Source organism: Urocitellus parryii, chromosome 11 (assembly GCF_045843805.1).
Source record: "Urocitellus parryii isolate mUroPar1 chromosome 11, mUroPar1.hap1, whole genome shotgun sequence".
Lineage (NCBI taxonomy): Eukaryota > Metazoa > Chordata > Mammalia > Rodentia > Sciuridae > Urocitellus > Urocitellus parryii.
The window spans coordinates 4,157,847-4,175,941 of NC_135541.1; the positions used below are offsets into that span (position 1 = coordinate 4,157,847).

General features: G+C 43.8%; 1 protein-coding gene across 1 annotated transcript in view; it reads left to right on the plus strand.

The window, feature by feature from the left end:
* The window catches only part of LOC113180919 (calmodulin-binding transcription activator 1), a 687,512-nt gene that overhangs the window by 18,749 nt on the left and 650,668 nt on the right, over positions 1–18,095 (plus strand). The window lies entirely within an intron of this gene.

The window sequence follows — 18,095 nt, forward strand, 5'->3', positions numbered from 1 at the left end:
GTACTCTGCCCTTTTTAAACTTAAAAGGTCATTTAAAACAAACAAACTTTATTTTGGATCAACTTCATTTTACAGCAAAGTTACAGAGACGGTATGGAGTGTTCATACACCCTTGCCTCATTTCTCCTGCAGGCCCCACTTTTATCCTGTTGAGTTTTCCTGATAGATTTCTCTGAGATCTCTGTGAAGTTGGGTCACATCTGGTTTAAGTGCCAGCTAACACCTTGCTGAGACTGAGATGTTTGCTTTGAATCCTTGGTGTCCACTGTTGATGTGGTGTTTGCTTCCTTTTCTTTTACCTTGCTTGTGTCTGTGACCATTTGACATTAGAACAGTCTTGTGTGATTTTCCAGGATCTTAATGCCTAAGTATTTCCCCTTCTGTGCATTTAATGAGCTGTGCAACCTAAGGAAAGATGGGTAATCAGTTTCCATCAGTATTTCAGCTGGGCATTTTTGCAGTCTCATAGCTACTTGTCACATAGCTTCGAGGTGAAGGCAAAAGCACATGGATCTTCAAAAATGAATAAACAACAGAATTATCTTTAGAAACGGGAAACTTGCCTCCCAATTAAAAGTCCATTAGCTAGTTTTAATGCATAAATAATCTGTAATTAGCATTATTAAATGAAAAAAATACTTGAGACACTCAATATTTTACATGTTTTAGCAACCTAAGAAAATGTCACAACTTCTTGACAAGGTTTCTTGACAATCCTGGGAGGATAGACAGGGAGAGCTCAGTCCCTTTTCATGAATGCAGGTGAAGTAAGGGAGGCCAAGGGGTGACCTGATCGGGGCCACACAGCAAGTTAAGTGAGTCATTCTCCAAACACAGCCTGAGCATGTTCAGCCCGTGCCTCCCCACAGCACTCCTGCAACTGTGGAGTGTTGGGAAGGCTGTTGGTCCACACTTAGTTCACTAAACTCAATTTTAGTGATATTACTTAAGCTATTAATATGTATAGTAATGCTTTAATACCTCATAGACAATTCCCATTTTTTTTTTTTAGGACTTTACTGAAATCAGCATTGGTGGTCCTGTTAACAGAATCTCATTGTTCTGTGCAGAACTTCAGAGGAAACCTGTGTTTTATATTCAGTTTTTTTTTTTTTTTTTTTTTTTGGTGTGTGTGTGTGTGTATGTTTGGCTGTGAGCAGAAGACCTGATAAGAACAACATATAGAAGAGAAAGTTTATTTAGGGCTCATGGTTTTGGAGGTCTCAGTCCATAGATGGCCAACTCTGTAGCTCTGGGTTCCAGGTGAGGTGACCATCATGGCGCAAGGGTGTGTCAGAAGAAAGTAGCTCAGGATATGGCAACAAGGAAATAGTTCCACTATTTAAACCCCAAAGGCACACCCCATCTGTCTACGTATAGTCACTGTCCATTTGATCATATCAGTGGATTAATGCACTGCTTAGATTAAGGCTCTCATAACCCAATTGTTTTACCTCTGAACTTTCTTGCATTGTCTCACATGTGCTTTTTTTTTTTTTTTTTTTTTTTTTGTACCAGGGATTATTGAACCCTGGGGTGGTTAATCACTGAGCCACATCCCCAGCCCTTTTTATGTTTTATTAATATAGGGTCCCACTAAGTTGCTTAGTGTTTCCCTAAGTTGCTGAGGCTGGCTTTGAACTTGTCATCCTTCTGTCTTAGCCTTCTGAGCTTCTGGGATTATGTGCCACCATACCCCGCTCACACATGAACTTTTGGGGGACACCTCGTATCTAAACCATTGGTTCGTCTCAAGCTCTGCACTGTGGCAACATTGTTGGCACTGTCCACAGGCTCTGGGATGACTGTAGCCTCTTCCGGGAGGCTGCATCTTGTCTGTGACCTTTGGGTTACGTATTGTGCTAGAGATAAACCTTGACAGCACAGACATGTGTGACATATTTTTTACAAGAGCTACTGAAATGTTTGAATGAGAAGATGATGTCATTTGAAAAAGTGATAAATGGGCCAAATTCTTGAGAAGCTAGCAGAACATCTTACTGAAACCTTGAGATCTGGTCAGAAAATGAGAATGAGTCTTTTTTAAGTTTTTTTTTTGCAAATATGATGGAGGTGTCAGTGTTTTTATATGAATTGTGGTACCTCTTTCTATGGTACAGAAATTTTGTTGTCATGTGCCTTAGTCTTTGTTTTGTTTTTGGTTAGGCATCTCAGCTCAGAGCGGCCCCTGTGCTGGTGACTGTAGTGGCAGCAGGTCTCAGGCCTTGTTCACTGCTTGGTGGGTGGGTTTTTTGTTCTGTTCTGTTTTTAATCAGTAACTAAAAAATCTAAGCTAAAGTCAGATCTGTGAATTAAGATACGTTTTAATCTTCTGAAATCCTAAAGCCTCATTAAAGAGCCTGAAGAGGCTGTATCTATCTTTTTTTCTGGTAGGCTGTGGAGGGATCCAGATATCTGCCTGTTTTAGCCGGGCATCTTTAGGTGTCACCTGATAACTCTTTGCAGTTGGTTGGTTTGCCCTCAGGTGTGTTGCTTTGGGTCCTTAGGGAACAAGTAGGGCAGTCAGGCTGGAATGAGAGGGCAGCCACTCATAGAAGTGTTCCCTGTGGGGACATTTTCAAAATTCGTAGTGAAGATTTTAGCTTCTTGTGTCATTTTCTGGCAGTTGTCCATTACAGTAGGCTTGCATTGCACCAGGGGTACACACATGGGACCAAGAAAGTGACAGGCTGCAGTTCTTGGCTTTCTTTGCTATGGGTCACTGGAGAGACTCAACACTTTCCTTTCCTTTAGCTCTGGGCTCCTGTAATCTGTGGTGCTGAGCCTGAGAGAGGGGTGCTTTGGATTAATTTGTACCTTACAGCGTCTTTTATTTTTTTTCTTACTGGTGATTGAATCCAGGGGTGCATTACTACTGAGTTACATGCCCTGCTCTTTAAGACAGGGTCTCACTAACTTCCTTAGGGCCTTGCTAAGTAGCTGAGGCTGGCCTTGAACTTGAAATCCTACTATCTCTGCCTCCCAAATTGCTGGGATTACAGGTGTGCACCACTGCACCAGGCTGTAGTTTACAGACTCTTGATGGGAAAATAGATTTAAGATTTCGGTTGTATAATTTATATAAATGACGGAAAGCATCAAGCACATTCCCTACATGCATAGTCGAGCCAGTTATACAGATATATATTTGAAATTTTCTTTTAGCCATGGATGGGCACTTTCCGTCTTATATTTTTTTCCCTTTCCTTTAACCACCAGAGAGATTGACACTGAAGAATGACATGGGATCCAGTATGTAAATGTAGAAAGTGGAGATCGGCGCTTTAGGTGCTTTGTGATGAGTGCAATTAAGTAAATGGAGAAGTGCACAGTTGTTGATTTGAAGGCTGGTTATGACATTCTAAAACCACCTGGCTGCCTTGCACTGAAACAGGCCTTTAGAGTAGGTTTTGTGTTTTAAGTTCAGTTTTGAGAATCAGCCATTTACTGTGAAAGCAAAGTTACTGGGAAGTTTGTTTTAAAGATGCTGCCACCCTCTATTTCTGTGAACCCAGTAAAAATAGCACGGAATAAAATTTAATTATGCTGTACTGAATATTTCATGTGGAATTAAGGGGCAAAAGCTGCCTTTAAAAAGCATTAGGTTTGGAAAGAATAAAGGCTTTGTAGGTTCTTTGGAAGATACTATAATTAAAAGATTTGTTCAAATGTATTTTTCTCTTTTTTGAAGAGTTTAAAGAAATCCATCCCTCCCTTCCTAAATTGATTACCTCTCAAACAACAGCCCTGCTTGGCAGTAAATACGGTGAAGCTGCCTCTGTGCTGATTTGACAGCTTTTTTCTGTTAAATGTAAAATAGTTTTTTAATCTTCTGATTTAGATGTTTAATAGAAAGTAAATGTTTGACTTGCTTTGGTTTCTGCTGAACCTGTATTTAAATCCACACAAACAGTTTGAATAAAGTGAAAACATCACTGGACTAGCTATTTTAAACATTTCAGGATATAAGAATGCTAAATGGGGTTCCCTTTTAAAAATAGAAATGACTGCTTGCATTTGCATAATTACTGCTAACTAGCACAACATTTTAAATGGTGACAAACTCAGGGTAGAAAATGTAGCTGTTTTAAAAACCTTGGTAAAAGGAAGCCGGAACTGTTCTGTGAGCAGCTGCTTTGGATGGAGGGTCTTTGCAAAGGCAGGAAACAGGCTTTCCAGTTGGAGGGGTGGTATCAGGGAGGAGAGGTGAGCAGCACAGGTGGCCTCTGATAGCTCTGAGCTGGTGTGTGGGCCAGAACTTACCAGCCTTTCATTTTGATACATGAGTCTTAAGTATTGACTCTTAAATCTGCCTTGCTGTTTTGGACTGGGTGCAAGTGTTCTCTGCCAATGTTGGAAGGCGTCTGGTGAGGACTGAGGGTCAGTGTTGGTGAGAAGAGCATGGGAGGATATTTGTGAAAACGGAGAGTAGGGTTGTCTTCACAAGCTCATCCTGAGTATCCTCTGGAGTATCCTTGATTCTGCCTTCTACCCTTCTCAGGCATTGAATCCATATGTAAGTTTTTTTTGGTTCTCTTTCCTCAGCATCTGACCCTCCACATTTCCACCAGTGCCACCTCCTCCCAGCTGCTCTTGTGTTCTTCGCCTAGACATCTGCCCCATCTGTTCCCTATGTTGATGCCTACCTCCAGTTTTGCTTCCCTTCTGGGGTGGGATCTCTCTTAAAAACGCAAACAGGATTAGGTCTAGCTTGCTTCAGCCCTGAGGGGACTTTCTATCCCTCTGGAGTCCAGCGGCTTGCTCATCACTCACTTCCCACCATTTGCCGCTTTCTTCTCGGCACGCTGATCCTTCCCGTACCCGAGACACATCAAGCATGTCTCTGCTGTGGTTGGTTTCCTCTACCAGGAATGCTCTCCCTTCCCCTCTGCACCTGTGTGTGCTGGCTCCTTAGTGCCACTCAGGCTGACCTCACACGCCATCTCCTCAGACTGACCTTCCCTGAGGACTCGGTCTCATACAGTGCCCGCCTACTCTCATGCTGCATGTGTTTTCTTGATAGCATTTGTAACTGTTGGAAATCGTCTTTCCATGTCTCCTCCCCACACCACCAACTCTCAGGGCAGGGACCTTGTCTGTCCTCAGCTGCGCTCCAGCAGCTGGGATCAGATGAGTGCGGAGGAGGGACCTGGAAGGCGAAGCTAGAGGGCACTCACCTGGTGGAGTCAGTTCTGGGAAGGGTGGTTCTGGAGTCTTTGTAAATGTTTTTGGAATTGTTTGGGAAATACTGTTCTGAATCTTGCCTTTTAAGCTTTGAAAGTTGAAATTGGGGTCTCAGTCAGTGTCTGTGCTTAAACAGAGTCCCAAGAAGTTGGGCAAGTGGTTCTTGCTGCACCTCAGCTGAGATGGAAGGTTTCTGTACCCAGGTTCTTATCCACAGCAGGAGCTCACTGGGTACTTGCCCCCCTGCTGGAGGGAGTGGGGCTGGGGTGCGGAGACCACTGTCTTGCTTTGCCAAAGACTGAATTTGAACTCACACTCAGCTTGAGAAGCCAGATGGCGTTTTCTGTGACTTCCTGTGGCATCTTTCTTGTGAGCACGACAGAGATGCTTCCCGAGTTCAGTGGTCATTCTGGGGTCAGGTAACAAAAAAGAGAGGATTTGGGCTGGGGTTGTAGCTCAGCGGTAGCACACTCACCTAGTACGTGTGAGGCCCTGGGTTCGATCGATCCTCAGCACCGCATAAAAATAAATTAAAAAAAATAAAGGTATTGTGTACAACTAAAAAAAAATTTAAAAAAAAGTAGAATTTCATGAAAATTAGAAAGGAGACCAGTAGAGTAGAGAAGTGGGAGGGAGGTTGTAGGTAATGAAATTGACCAAATTATGTATGCATTTGTGAATTCTAACAACAAATTCCATTAATGTGCATAATTATAATTCATCAAGAAAATTTAAAAAAGGTATAGATATTTGCAGAAACATAAACTTTGGTGATCAGCTTTTAGCTTCCTTGGTTTTCTCTGGGACATCCATGTTTTCGGAGGGATATGGAAGGCTGCCGATACCTAGCAAGTTGTGAAGGTGTTCAGAAGTAGTTAGTTGAACCCTTTGTGTTCAGATTCCTTAGGGAAGAAAAGAATCAACATTTCCAGCTCACTGAATCTCATACATTTTATGCCACTCCCAACTGTCTGCTGAGGCATTGACTTTAGTCTTGAATGTGCTAGTTGGGGACTGGGTTGTAGAACTCAGGAGACCTGTCTGCTAAGCAAAAGCTCCCTTGTGTGACTTTCCATTCTCACTGTTGTCTTTAGCAGGACATTATTACAGTGGTTGGGTTGTACAGTGAAAACAGTGACTAAGTTAATTTATAGTGAAATGGACCCTTCTTTAGTACTGGGACCTAAAATCCTACTCTGGAGTGATAGGATTAGGGTTGCTTTTGATTGAGCATCAGTTCATTAGATGAGGTTTGAGAGAATCACCCCCTTGTGTTTGGAGCATAATGCCACCCAGGTGCAGGTATCGTCACAACTCCTGGTCCTGTACCTGCCACAGGAAATCAGACTGGAGTTGAAGGGAACAAACAGGGTACACACCGGCTGAGTCAAAAGCTCCAGGTCCTTTCAGGATCACCAGGTGTGAAGTGGAGGAGGATAGATGGGACTGGAAAAGGGTCTAGTATACAAGAAATGGGCGACCTCAGCAGGTTGCCTTCCTATGATGGTAAGCTACTGTTTTTAAGGTCAGCTGGGGGTGGGGAGAAGAGCTGGAATTACTTGCCAGTCATTGGTGTCCTATTTAGTTCCGGCTGACTGAGCCTGCCAGTACTTGAAGCCACTCTTACAGCTGACACTTGGAGAACCACCTACTCACACCACCAGGTTGCGTCGATTTTCTGATTTGACCCTTAGTTGATTACATTTAGAGTTAACATAGTGGACTGGTCAGGTGAATGTTCTAAGTGTATATACTGGCTGCTGGCAGCCAGCAATCCTGGTGAGTTATTCAAAGGACAGTGACCTTCCCAACTGCATTATTAGAAATTAGTGTATACAGTACATTTGACATTGTGTTTGACACACATTCCATTTATGTAGTTGTGATGTAAATGTTTAGGAATCATCACACTCTGAGCCCTCTAGTCAAACCTAAAGAGGTGAGACTGGCATGTCTACGTGGACAAAGTGGTTGCATTTAACTGTCCTTGACTGTTAGTAAGGGAAAAGTACCCACTTAATATTGATTATTTCTCTTTTCCTAAGTGTAAAAGAGCTAAAATAATTTCCTGCCCACAAACAGCTTGGTTTTCTTTTTCTGTCTTGTCTTTCTGTGGCTATTTACAGAAGTTTCTGGCTAACCAATAGTTTATAATTTTCCTCACTCTTACAAATGCTTCATTTAGTCATATCTGAAAAACTCCATGAATCTGAATTTGTTACCTCAGGACAGTTGGGATTCCAGTGGTTCAGTGTTGATCTCCAGTTTCACATTCCTTGTTTTGGTACCATGGTTTGCCAATTAAATGTTTCTTAAAGTTGGTTGAGGAGCTTCAACAGTTGTTAAAAGTTTAACATCTCCTGATTTAGGGGAAATTAATTATTACATACAACTTAAAAAGATACATCTGCTGCCTATTCCTCAGGTTTAGTGATGGAAGGAGAAGGTAATAAATTCTGTCTTCCAGGCCGACAGATTTAAGTTCATGATGCGGTGAGGGACAGTGGATATGACCCATCAGGATGGTGCAGATGGTTTCCAGGGGATGTTCTGGAAAGGGCTTTCCCTGAGCCTTCTCTCAGAGGAGTTTCCTTTGTGTCCAACTGGCTGAGCCAGCTGGTCTAGCAGGCCTGATTACTGAAAGGACTCCGAGTCTCTCATCATGTCCAGACCTCTAAACAGGCCCCTGGTTGATGTGGATCCCTGGTTGGTTTTGTTTGGTTTTATTTTTTTATCTTTTTTTGGGAGGGAGGGTGTACCAGGGATTGAACTCTGAGGTGCTCAACCATTGAGCTACATCCCATCCCAAGCCCTGTTTTGTATTTTATTTAGAGACTGGGTCTCTATGAGTTGCTTAGCGTCTCGATTTTGCTGAGGCTGGCTTTGAACTCATGATCCTCTTGCCTTAGCCTCCCAAGCCATTGGGATTACAGGCGTGTACCACCATGCCTGGCTGAAGTATTATTTTTTAATGTAGAAGTGGTTTTTACATTTCAAATACTAGACACAGCACCAGGATACCCCTGTCTTCCATCACCTTTGTGTGCCCTCATGTCCATGACATGTGGATCTTTGGGGAAAATCATGCAGGTCCCCAGGGTTTGGGGGTTACCTGTATTTTGGGCACTTCTCCAGAATGGGGAAGGTTTGCAGCCCCTGATGGCTCTGCACCATCGTGGAGGTGTGCCCAGCCTGCTTATCCATCTTGATGCACTGTGGATGATAAACAGTCATCTCAGCCCTGTGGTGGCTGAGAGGCAGACTCCAGCCAGTGTGTGCTGGGTGATGGTGTTTCCTGATGGATGGCGCCTCTTCTGGGAAGCAGCTTATTGTCTCACGTGAACAGCCTTTCTAGAATAAATGGCTGCTTTCGCAATGTTTTGAATCATTTTCCTCAGCACATGTTTTGTTGCTGTGGTTTGAAAGCTTGCCAAATATATGCCTTTGCACAGCTCCCTGTAGGATTGGATCTACAATCAGACCAAACAGTGTGATTTAAGGTTGAACATAATTGGGAACTCAACAATCACTTGCCTCATATTTGATAGAATGGCAGTGGAATGCTTAAGAGTTATTTCTCTGTTAAAAAATTATATGTATAAGACATGTACACACTGATATAGTTTCACTGCCTCATAATAAAGAAGTTGTGTCTGAAGCCACTGGGCAAAAACAATAGCATGATAAATAATTATTTGACTTCTGTGATGGAGGCAGTAATTAACTTCCAACAAGTCCTAGCAGTTGATACCACAGAATGTGAGTGAGGACCTTAGTCAAGTCATATAACATTGGAGGATGGAAAGCAAACCGTGGCAGAAATACATTTTAAACTCGGGTCTTTCATCTGATAATATGTCTTGTTTGTGAACTTAAGTAATTGAGCCAAAAGCCTGGTGAATTTGGTGTTGCCTCCTTGTTAAACAAAGGTCTTTGGTTTTACATTTCAAATACTACTGTGTGTTTGTCCATGTTGGAGGGCTGGTTGCCAATAATGGAGACCTTTCACGGGCCTCTGCTGGTGGGAAAATGCTATTAATAGCCCACTTCCTGGAGCTCTTTAAAAGACAGTTAAGAGCTCTTTGAAATCCAAAGTTCCTTCACAGTGTGGAGAGAGCGCACAGTACCACAAGCTAGTGTGCACCTGGGAAGAGAGGGTGGGGAGGGGCTGTGACACCCGCATTTTCCCTTCCAGATGTGCGGGTGGTCACCTTGCTTGCAGCTGCCGCTGCTTGGGGAAAAGAAGTGGGGTGTTAGCAGGTGATGATGACCACCAGGCTCCTTGTTGATGGTGTTCTTTTGCCATCAGTGAAATCCCTCTCTTCATCTGTTTTAAGAGTGCTAATCCAACAGGAAGAGGAAATAAAACACTTTTATTTATTTATTTTCTTTTTAGTTTTAGGTGGACACAATATCTTTATTTTACATTTATGTGGTGCTGAGGATCGAACCGAGTGCCTCATGCATGCCAGGTGAGCGTTCCACCACTGAGCCACAACCCTAGCCCAGAAATAAAACTCTCGAGGTCAGATCTTGCTATTTCAGCTTGTACAGTTAGGGTGAATTTTCTCCAAGGGTTTTTTTTTTTTTGGACTCTTGGACACTTTCTAATCATTGAAAAGCACCTACCTTTTGACAGTTAAATGTATCCAACTCAGAATTTAACCTTTATTTGTAAAAATCATGATTATGAAAACTATTTAAACAATCTATGAGAATATGTGAATTCAGCAAGGATATAAGATAAATCAGTTGTATGTCAGCAATCAACAATCGGAAGATGCAACTTACAAATCAGTATCATTTGCTATAGCTTAAAAAACATTAAATACCTATTAAAGGCCTATACAAAGGTAGGTCTTTCACTAAGAGAAGCTTGAGATCTATAGAAGTGGAGGATGTATGTATTAGAAGACTAAATATTGTCAAGATGCCTGTTTTCCCTAAATTCGTTTGTGAATTCAGTGCCATCCTAGTCAAAATTTAGACAAGCTAATTGTAAAGTTCATAAGGAAATGCAGGGGACCTAGGGGGAAAAATCAATTCCGATAAAGAACAAAGCTAAAAGATTGCACTGCTTGATTTCAAGACTTCCTATCAAGCTACAGTAATCAAGACAGTGTGGTATTGCACAGGGATAGACATATAGGTAGATCAATGTGACAGAATAGAGGAGTCCAGAAATAGACCCACACATAGATAGATGGCCAATTGATTTTTGACAAAGGTACAGAGGCCATTCAAAAGAAAGGATAGTCTTTTCAATAAATTGTAATGGAATAACAGGATATCCAAATGCAAAAAGAAAAAAAAAAACGGTACTTCATACTGTATACAGAAACTAACTCAACTAACTCAAAGTAGATCATAGACCTAAGTTTAAATTCTAAAATCATGAAACTTCTGGCTGGGGGTGGGGGGGAGAAACCCACAGGAGAAAGTTTTTATGACTTTAGGTTAGGAAATGATTTCTTAGATATGGCACCAAAAGCGCCATCCTTAAGAGAAAAGATGGATGTCAGACTTCATAAGATTTAATGATTTATTCTTTAGAAGAAAGTGTTATGGGGCTGGGATTGTGGCTCAGTGGTGGAGCACTTGCCTAGCACGTGTGAGGCACAGGGTTCAATCCTCAGCACCACATTAAAAAAATAAATAAAATAAATAAATAAATAAAATAAAAAAATAAATAAAAGCATTTTTTACATCTGCAGCTACAAAAAACAAAAACAAACAAAAAAAGAAGTGTTACGATAGTGAAAAGACAAGCCACAGACTGGGAGGAATCTTTGCAAAGCATATGTACACACAAACACACACACACACACACACACACACATATACACACATACAAATTCTTATATCCAGAAATATAGGATGAACTCTTAAGACTCAATAATATGTAAAACCCAATTTAAAAACAGGCAGATTTAAATAGACATTTTAAGATATACAGATGGCAACTAAGCACATGAAAGATGTTCAATATCATTAGTCATCAGAGAAATGAAACTAAAACCACAGTGAAGTACATATTTACTAGGATGTCTTCCAGCCAAAACAAAAAATGGGAAATGCTGTTAATGCTGACTGCCGGGGCTGGGGTTGTGGCTTAGTGGCAGAGCACTTGCCTCATACATGTGAGGGACTGGGTTCGATCCTAAGCACCACATAAAAATAAATAAACAAAGCTATTAAAAAAAAAACAACTGAGTACTAGTGAACCTGTGGAGCAAATGAAACTTGCTTGTAGGAATGCAGAGTGGTGCAGCCACTTTGAAATGAAGACTGACAGATTCTTATAAACTGCATTTGAAAAACAATCTATTAAATCTGTATTTCTAACATGACCCTGCAGTCCCACTTTCTAGGTATTACCCAGCTGAATAAGTGCATATAAAAATTTGTATGTGAATGTTTACAGTGGCTCGGCTCATGATCTCCAGGAGCTGCAAACAACCCAGATGTCATTCAACTGGTGAATGAAAAAGCACCTGCATTGAGATACTACTCAGCAGTAGAAAGGAACGAACCAGTACAGCATGGGTGTATCTCGAACACCCCATGCACAGTAAAAAGAAATCAGAAAACACTGAAAAGTGTCTGCTTCCATACATATGACATTCTTCAAAAGGCCAAACCAAGATGGAAAGAAAATGGGTTGGTGGTTGCCAGGGCCTGGGGTGAGGATGAGTTAACCAACAAAGGGCACAAGGAACTTTCTGGGGTTGGTGGAAATGTTCTATATCTTGGTTGTGGTAGTGGGTACACAAATTATGAATTTTTGAATGTGTGGATCTAAGCAGTTTGAACAGGGGACTCAAAAGAAGATTCCACAGATGACATGGAAGGTGGGGAGGTGCTCCACATCTTCACTTGTCAGGGAACTGCAGATTGAAACCACAGTGAGGTGCACTCTGTTAGAAAGTCTGAGATGAGCAAGACCACCAGCATTGAACATCAACTAGACCTTGGCGCAGCGTAGCCCTCATAGGCACTGGTGGATGTTGAGTGGTGCAGCCTCTTTGGAGGTCTGTTGTCCATTTCCCCCCTATAATTAAACGTGATCTACGCTATGATCCAGTAATCCTACTTTTAATTTACCATAGAGAAATGAAAATATATGTTCACAAAATGACTTATTAGAATGTGTATATGAAGCCCCAAACTGGGAACAGCCCAAATGTCCATCAACTGAAAAGTTAATAAAAAGAATGAATGACAAATAAAACCATATGGATGGAGCTCAAAGAAGTACATATTGTGTGAGTGCATTTAGTAGAATCCAGGAACAGACGAAACCAATCCATGGTGACTAACTGGTTTCTTGATTATAAGGAGGTGAGTTGAGAAGCAAGGCAGTTTCTATGGTGGTGGAAATGCACTGAGTCCCATTTTGGGTGGTAATGCATACTAAAACTATTGCCCAGATTAAGATCTGTACATTTTGATGTTTTTTAGTTATACTTAAATAAAAATATCTTAAAAGCTGTGTGTGTGTGCTGCTGGGGATGGAACCCAGGGCCTCCCACATACCAGGCAGCTGTTCTACCACTGAGCTACATCCCCATCCCTCTTTAACACTCTTACAGATATTTTACTGAATCCTAAATTCCTTTAACCATTTAATATGGTCATTGTTATGTACTTTGGATGTAACCCAAGACTGTGTGGTATGTCTTGTTGGCATTGACCCCGTTCTGCTGAGGCAAGAGGAGAGCTCAACTTTTGATTGTCATGGCCCAGACCTTCAGAACAAGGAAAGGGTAAGTAAGCCATCTCTACTCTGGGTCCATTAGAACCTGCCCTTATTATCAGTTCACCATTTGTAGAACCCAGTGTTGCAAGGACTTGGCTGTTTGTGTTAGTCTTAAGGGCAACCCCTTCTAGATGCTAATATGGCTGGAATTCAGCATATGGATCAAGGGAGTGGGTGATTGAGGAGCAATGATGTGGACAAGGGGTTGGAAAGGAGGCCCTGGCCCCAGCTTAATTTAAACCTCATGGTTCTTGATGTGGTCTTTCCTCTCAGCACCATCTGAAGATGATTCCTGAACACTGACTCTCCTGAGTCCCCACTATGTGCTCCTTCCCCTCTGTTCACAGATGTGCTGCAGTTCTCATGTGCACTTTCTCTCAAACCTTTAGGGTTTGGTGATCTCTCCATTTCCCTTCCCATTCTTTCCCTAAGGCAGTTGCCTCCCTCCCCGCATTAAATATAAACTTCTCATTTTAGAATTCACTGGGAACACTACTTAATCCATGACCTGTTTTTAGCCCTTATCTTTCCTGGCTTCTCTTCAGTATTTGTTGATGGAGCTGTCCTTTTCTTTCAAGAAGATTTTTCTCTCCCTCATTTCCACTACTGTCCATCTGCCCCTCTCCCTCTGCACCCCTCATTTCCTGGCCCCCTTTGGAGTGGCTGATGCCAACTTTGCGTCCTCAGCCTCTTCTCTCTTGCTGAGGGTGCTCGACTATCTCGCCCTCTCTGGCTGCAGTTTCTGTTTCACTGGCTGTCTCTCTGGGCCCCGAGTCTCTCCTGGGTTTCAGACCTTGGTTGATATTTCACATTGAGCACTTGCAGCTCAATGTGGGTGTCCCCAGAGTCAGGTTCCTCTGAAGGTTCTTTGCCTAGTTCAGGTGTCACGTGAGGTAGTGGCCCTAGGCTAAGGGATGCCCTTTTCATTTTCTGGGGTAGGTGGAAAGAGATTATAGACTGTCCTGTGAACGTTGTGCTCTGTCTTTTCTGCTCCACCCCCACTGCCCAGGCTTGGGCCCTAACTTCCCTTACTCTTCTTGGCTTTCCTTGTTTTCCTCCTTTCTTTATGAATCCCTTCTGCCTTGGTTACCCTGCTCTTCAGGATAAGCGTCTACTCCTCAGATGACAGTGGACCCTTTGTCCATGCAGTGCCTTGTCCCTTTTGCACCAGCTAACAAGACCACATTCAAGTTTCAATTAATTTCTCATTGCTTTCTATTCTATCCATATCCCCTGGCAGAGTGAGCAGTTTGGGTTTGTGTGATGCCTCACATCTTCATTAACTTGTGCATGTGTTTGTCTTCATATGTGCTCCTCAGGGACAGAACCTGGGTCTTGCTTGCATCTTTGGGGCCAATGCAGGGTGCTCAGTACAGGCTTGCAAAGGTGCAGTCACTGCTGGGGGAGCCTGGGGGAAGCACTGCTGCATCCTCCCTGCAAGCCTCCTGCTTGTTCTGTGCCTGAGCCTTCCCCTGTTCTTGCAGAACCCCCAAGGGGCACTGCCACACACATATGTAGGCTCTGGCTGCAGAAACCCAGCACTGCCTGGGGTCGTAAGCCTCCAGGTTGCCCACACACTCTTCTGACAAGCAGTAGGAATCACTGTGACCTGGAAGATTTCCACATGTGATGCTAAGAGGGATTCCCTCTCGTGTCCAATGGCCCTACAGTGGAGTTTCCCATGACCCTCTTCCTGCGGAGAACCCTCTGCCAAGGGACTCACAGAAGGCAATTCTGGCCTCCTAATGAAGAAATGTGTGTTCCATGCCCAGTGCATTTGTTGTGCCTGAGCTACCTACTGATGCCAATTAGGGCAAAGAAGGCTTCTGTCATGTTTGCCTCTTCTTCCTTGCTGGAAGGACAGTGGGCAGCAGCCATCCCTCTGATCTTAAATAAAGCAGCCCAGGAAAACACAGAGGAGTCTGCATTCTGGACCACTCCTACCCACTTTCACAGCCAGTGAGGGTGGTAGCAGGTGTGGCAGGCAGGGTGGGAGACATGCCAGGGACCTGGGCCATGGAATGGTGGAGTTGGGCGCTTTTAATTGATGCCTTTAATAATTACTGTTTAAGCAGCAGAAGGCACAGGGAAATTGTTTCAAAGGCAAATCTGAACAGCACGAGTTTAGAAGTTGGCTCAGAAATGTGTGCCTCTCTTCCCTGCTCTGTGGCTTTTACTGGAATGTATCTTTTATTTAATTTTTCCTCCCCCTCATTTTGAGTGCAGCAGTCTTTTCCCTAAAGGGAGTGAAAGAGGAAGGTGCTAAATGAAATATTCTCATACAGTTATTATTTGCCAGAGGCCTGTTTGGGTTTCTTGAGTAAATCAAAATATGCATTTTAGTCAAGTTTAAAACCTCACTGCCTAAGTCCTTTGGGCAGCCAAGGAGAAGTAGTGCTGACCTGCCCAAGAGGTGGAAGCCATTGCTGTGCGTCCTGTGACAAGTCTAGTCACCGCCTTGCAGGGACCCTGGGGTCTGAAGAGGAAATTGAGATGCAACTTCAAGGTAGCCATCACTTAAGGTCTCAGTCTTTAAATATTTGTGTTTTGTCTGTTCTAATTGCTTTTCAGTTTGTTTGCTTTTTAAAAATCCGGTGTGTGGTTTCCACTGTGTCCTTGAGTTAGTGAAACAGTGAGTTATAGGACATCCTGAAACCCAGCAGCATCGTCAACATTCACTATCTGCTGAGTCGCCAGACGGCTGGGCTCTGGGATGGATGGAGGGACACGGTCCCTGACCTCTCGGAACTCTGCTGTGAGGAGATAGGACAACTAGCTTGCAGCCTCAGCAGCTGTCCTCCCTTCCCCCTACCAAGGTCCCATATTTCTGGAAGGAGTACAGAGATTTTGAAGTGTGGGTAGGGACACTTCTGAATGAGGCATGGTAGTGGGTGTGTTTCAAACGCAGACAGCCACTGCTCTGTGACCTTCAGTAAGCCAGGGCATCTCCGGGGCCTCATGTGACTCCTGCCTGCCAGCCTGCAGTTCCATGTTGATAGTCTCTTCTGATGAGACACAGGGCACTATGAGGCAAGTATCAGGTGCTGGGCCAGGGCATAAAAGTGGCCACTCCGCCCTGGGAGGAGTGCCCTCAGCCACACCAGGACTGCCCTTAGTATGTGCTTCTGGTGACTAGTAGACAAGCCAGGCCTCAACAGGCCCTTCCCACCCAACTTTTCTGCTCTAGACCCACCTGGGAATCAGTGTGGTCTTCAACCCCATCTCAGGTCCCATGGCTTTGCTCTCCTTCCTTACTTCCCACCCTCCCAAATCCAGAGACTCTTCCAGGTCCAGTGGTCAGGTTTGTGGCCTCTTTTCCCTTGTTTTCTGGATCACACTGGCCACTTGCAGTCCCTCAACCACACAAACAATTTGCCACCCTGGACCCCATCAGTTCTGCACTCGCCCCAGCTACTCCCAGACCTCCTCCTCCCTGGTGCTTTCTGACAGCACACCTTCATCCTCTCTGCCTGGAGGCACTTTCACTGCTGTCCGCAGATCTTGGTCACCCCCTTCAGGATGCTAAGCTGCATGAGGAAGAGGCTTCCCTGCCTCTTCACCATTGTGATGTGGACTTGCTGTACCCGGCACAGGGGGGTGCGTGATGTCCAGCGTTGCCCTCAGTGAGCAGACTGTCTAGGGCGCTTGCCTTTTCTCAACCCCCATGCTGACACTTGGCCTGCTGCTCCTGGCACTGGGAAGGCACTCACCGCAGATGGTAAGCCCACTCACTCACAGAGCATATTTAAAATAAAGTTGAGTGCACTTTCCCAATGGAAGGGTGTTTTTTTTGTTGTTGTTTTTGGTTTTTTTTTTTTTTTTTTTGGTCTGTGAATTGACCAGGATAGTGGCCCTGTCACCCTGTTCATCCAGGTTTGATGAACTGTAGCCCTCCTTCATTTTATTTTCTTGGGGGTGGAGAGTTGGGAAGAAGGACACAGCATATTTTTAAAAATATGCTTGGGTTCACCCTGGGTAGATGCTCTTGATGTGCTAGGGAACGATGGACAGGCACTCTAGTGAGATAGGGCTCGTAGGCACTGCCACTGGAAAGCCCCTTGCTTTTCCTTTTAGCTACTGCAGTGGGACAATCAGCTCGGTCTCCTCGATGTGTGGTTTTTCACCAGGAGTTGCTATTGACAGGTAAGTGTGCAGTATTAATTTAGCCAGATTCTGGCATTTTCAGAATCACACATGAGAATTGAGAATTCATTGCTGAAACTGCTCAATCAATTTAAATTTAATTAAAAGGCATCAAATCAAAGAGTAACATGGTCAAGTACACCGGCATCCTGGTCATCCTATATCATAATATTTTTTTCTTCTTTGTAGTGGAGACAGGATTCAGCAGTCTGATTTGGCATATTTTCTTTTACCTCAGGAAAACAAGGATTTCCTGGTCTCTAAAAGAAAACTCAATGTATTTGTCTGCTTCAAACATTTGAAGTATTAGATGTGGACCAGAGAATCCTTGTGACTTTTAATAATTTAGAGTCAAGGGCATGCAAAGTATAGTCACCTGTATTCCATGCAGTGTTCAGAGAGTATTTCTGAATTAATTCAGAATACATGTGAAAGGTCAGTTTTGTCTACTTATCCAACTGCTTTTGAAAAGAAACCTATAGGTGTTCTTTCTCAGCAAAATCATAGCGGTCTCATTTTCAAGAACCTTTGAGGCGATAGATGCGGCAGGCTCCCGGAATGGGACAGGTTGGCGAGCAGGCACTGTCTGGATATTCATAGCCGCAGAAAGCCCATCTCAGGACTGGTAGGCTTTGGGACCTCTCCAGTAGGAACTAATGTTCTCAGGTGAATGGGGCCCCTATCCTGAGGTGGGTGCTAGAGCAGACTCTGGCGGGCAGATAAAACTGAGGGTGGGGTGTTCCTGATAGGAGTCCGAGGAGTGTAGAAGCTCTGGTCTTTAGGAGTGGGTCTGGCTCAGGGGAGGCCTCTGCCTGTCAGTATTTCTTGGTTTTGCTTCTGTGATGCTGGCGTGGAACCCAGGGCCTTGTGCATGCCTGGTGAGTGCTCTACCACTGAGCTGCACCCCAGCCCTGCCTGTCAGTTTGCAATACGGATCTAACTGAAGCCGATGGGAGGCCCACAGGAGGTGTTCCCATAAAGGGAGGCTGAGGTACACTAAGCCTTCAGC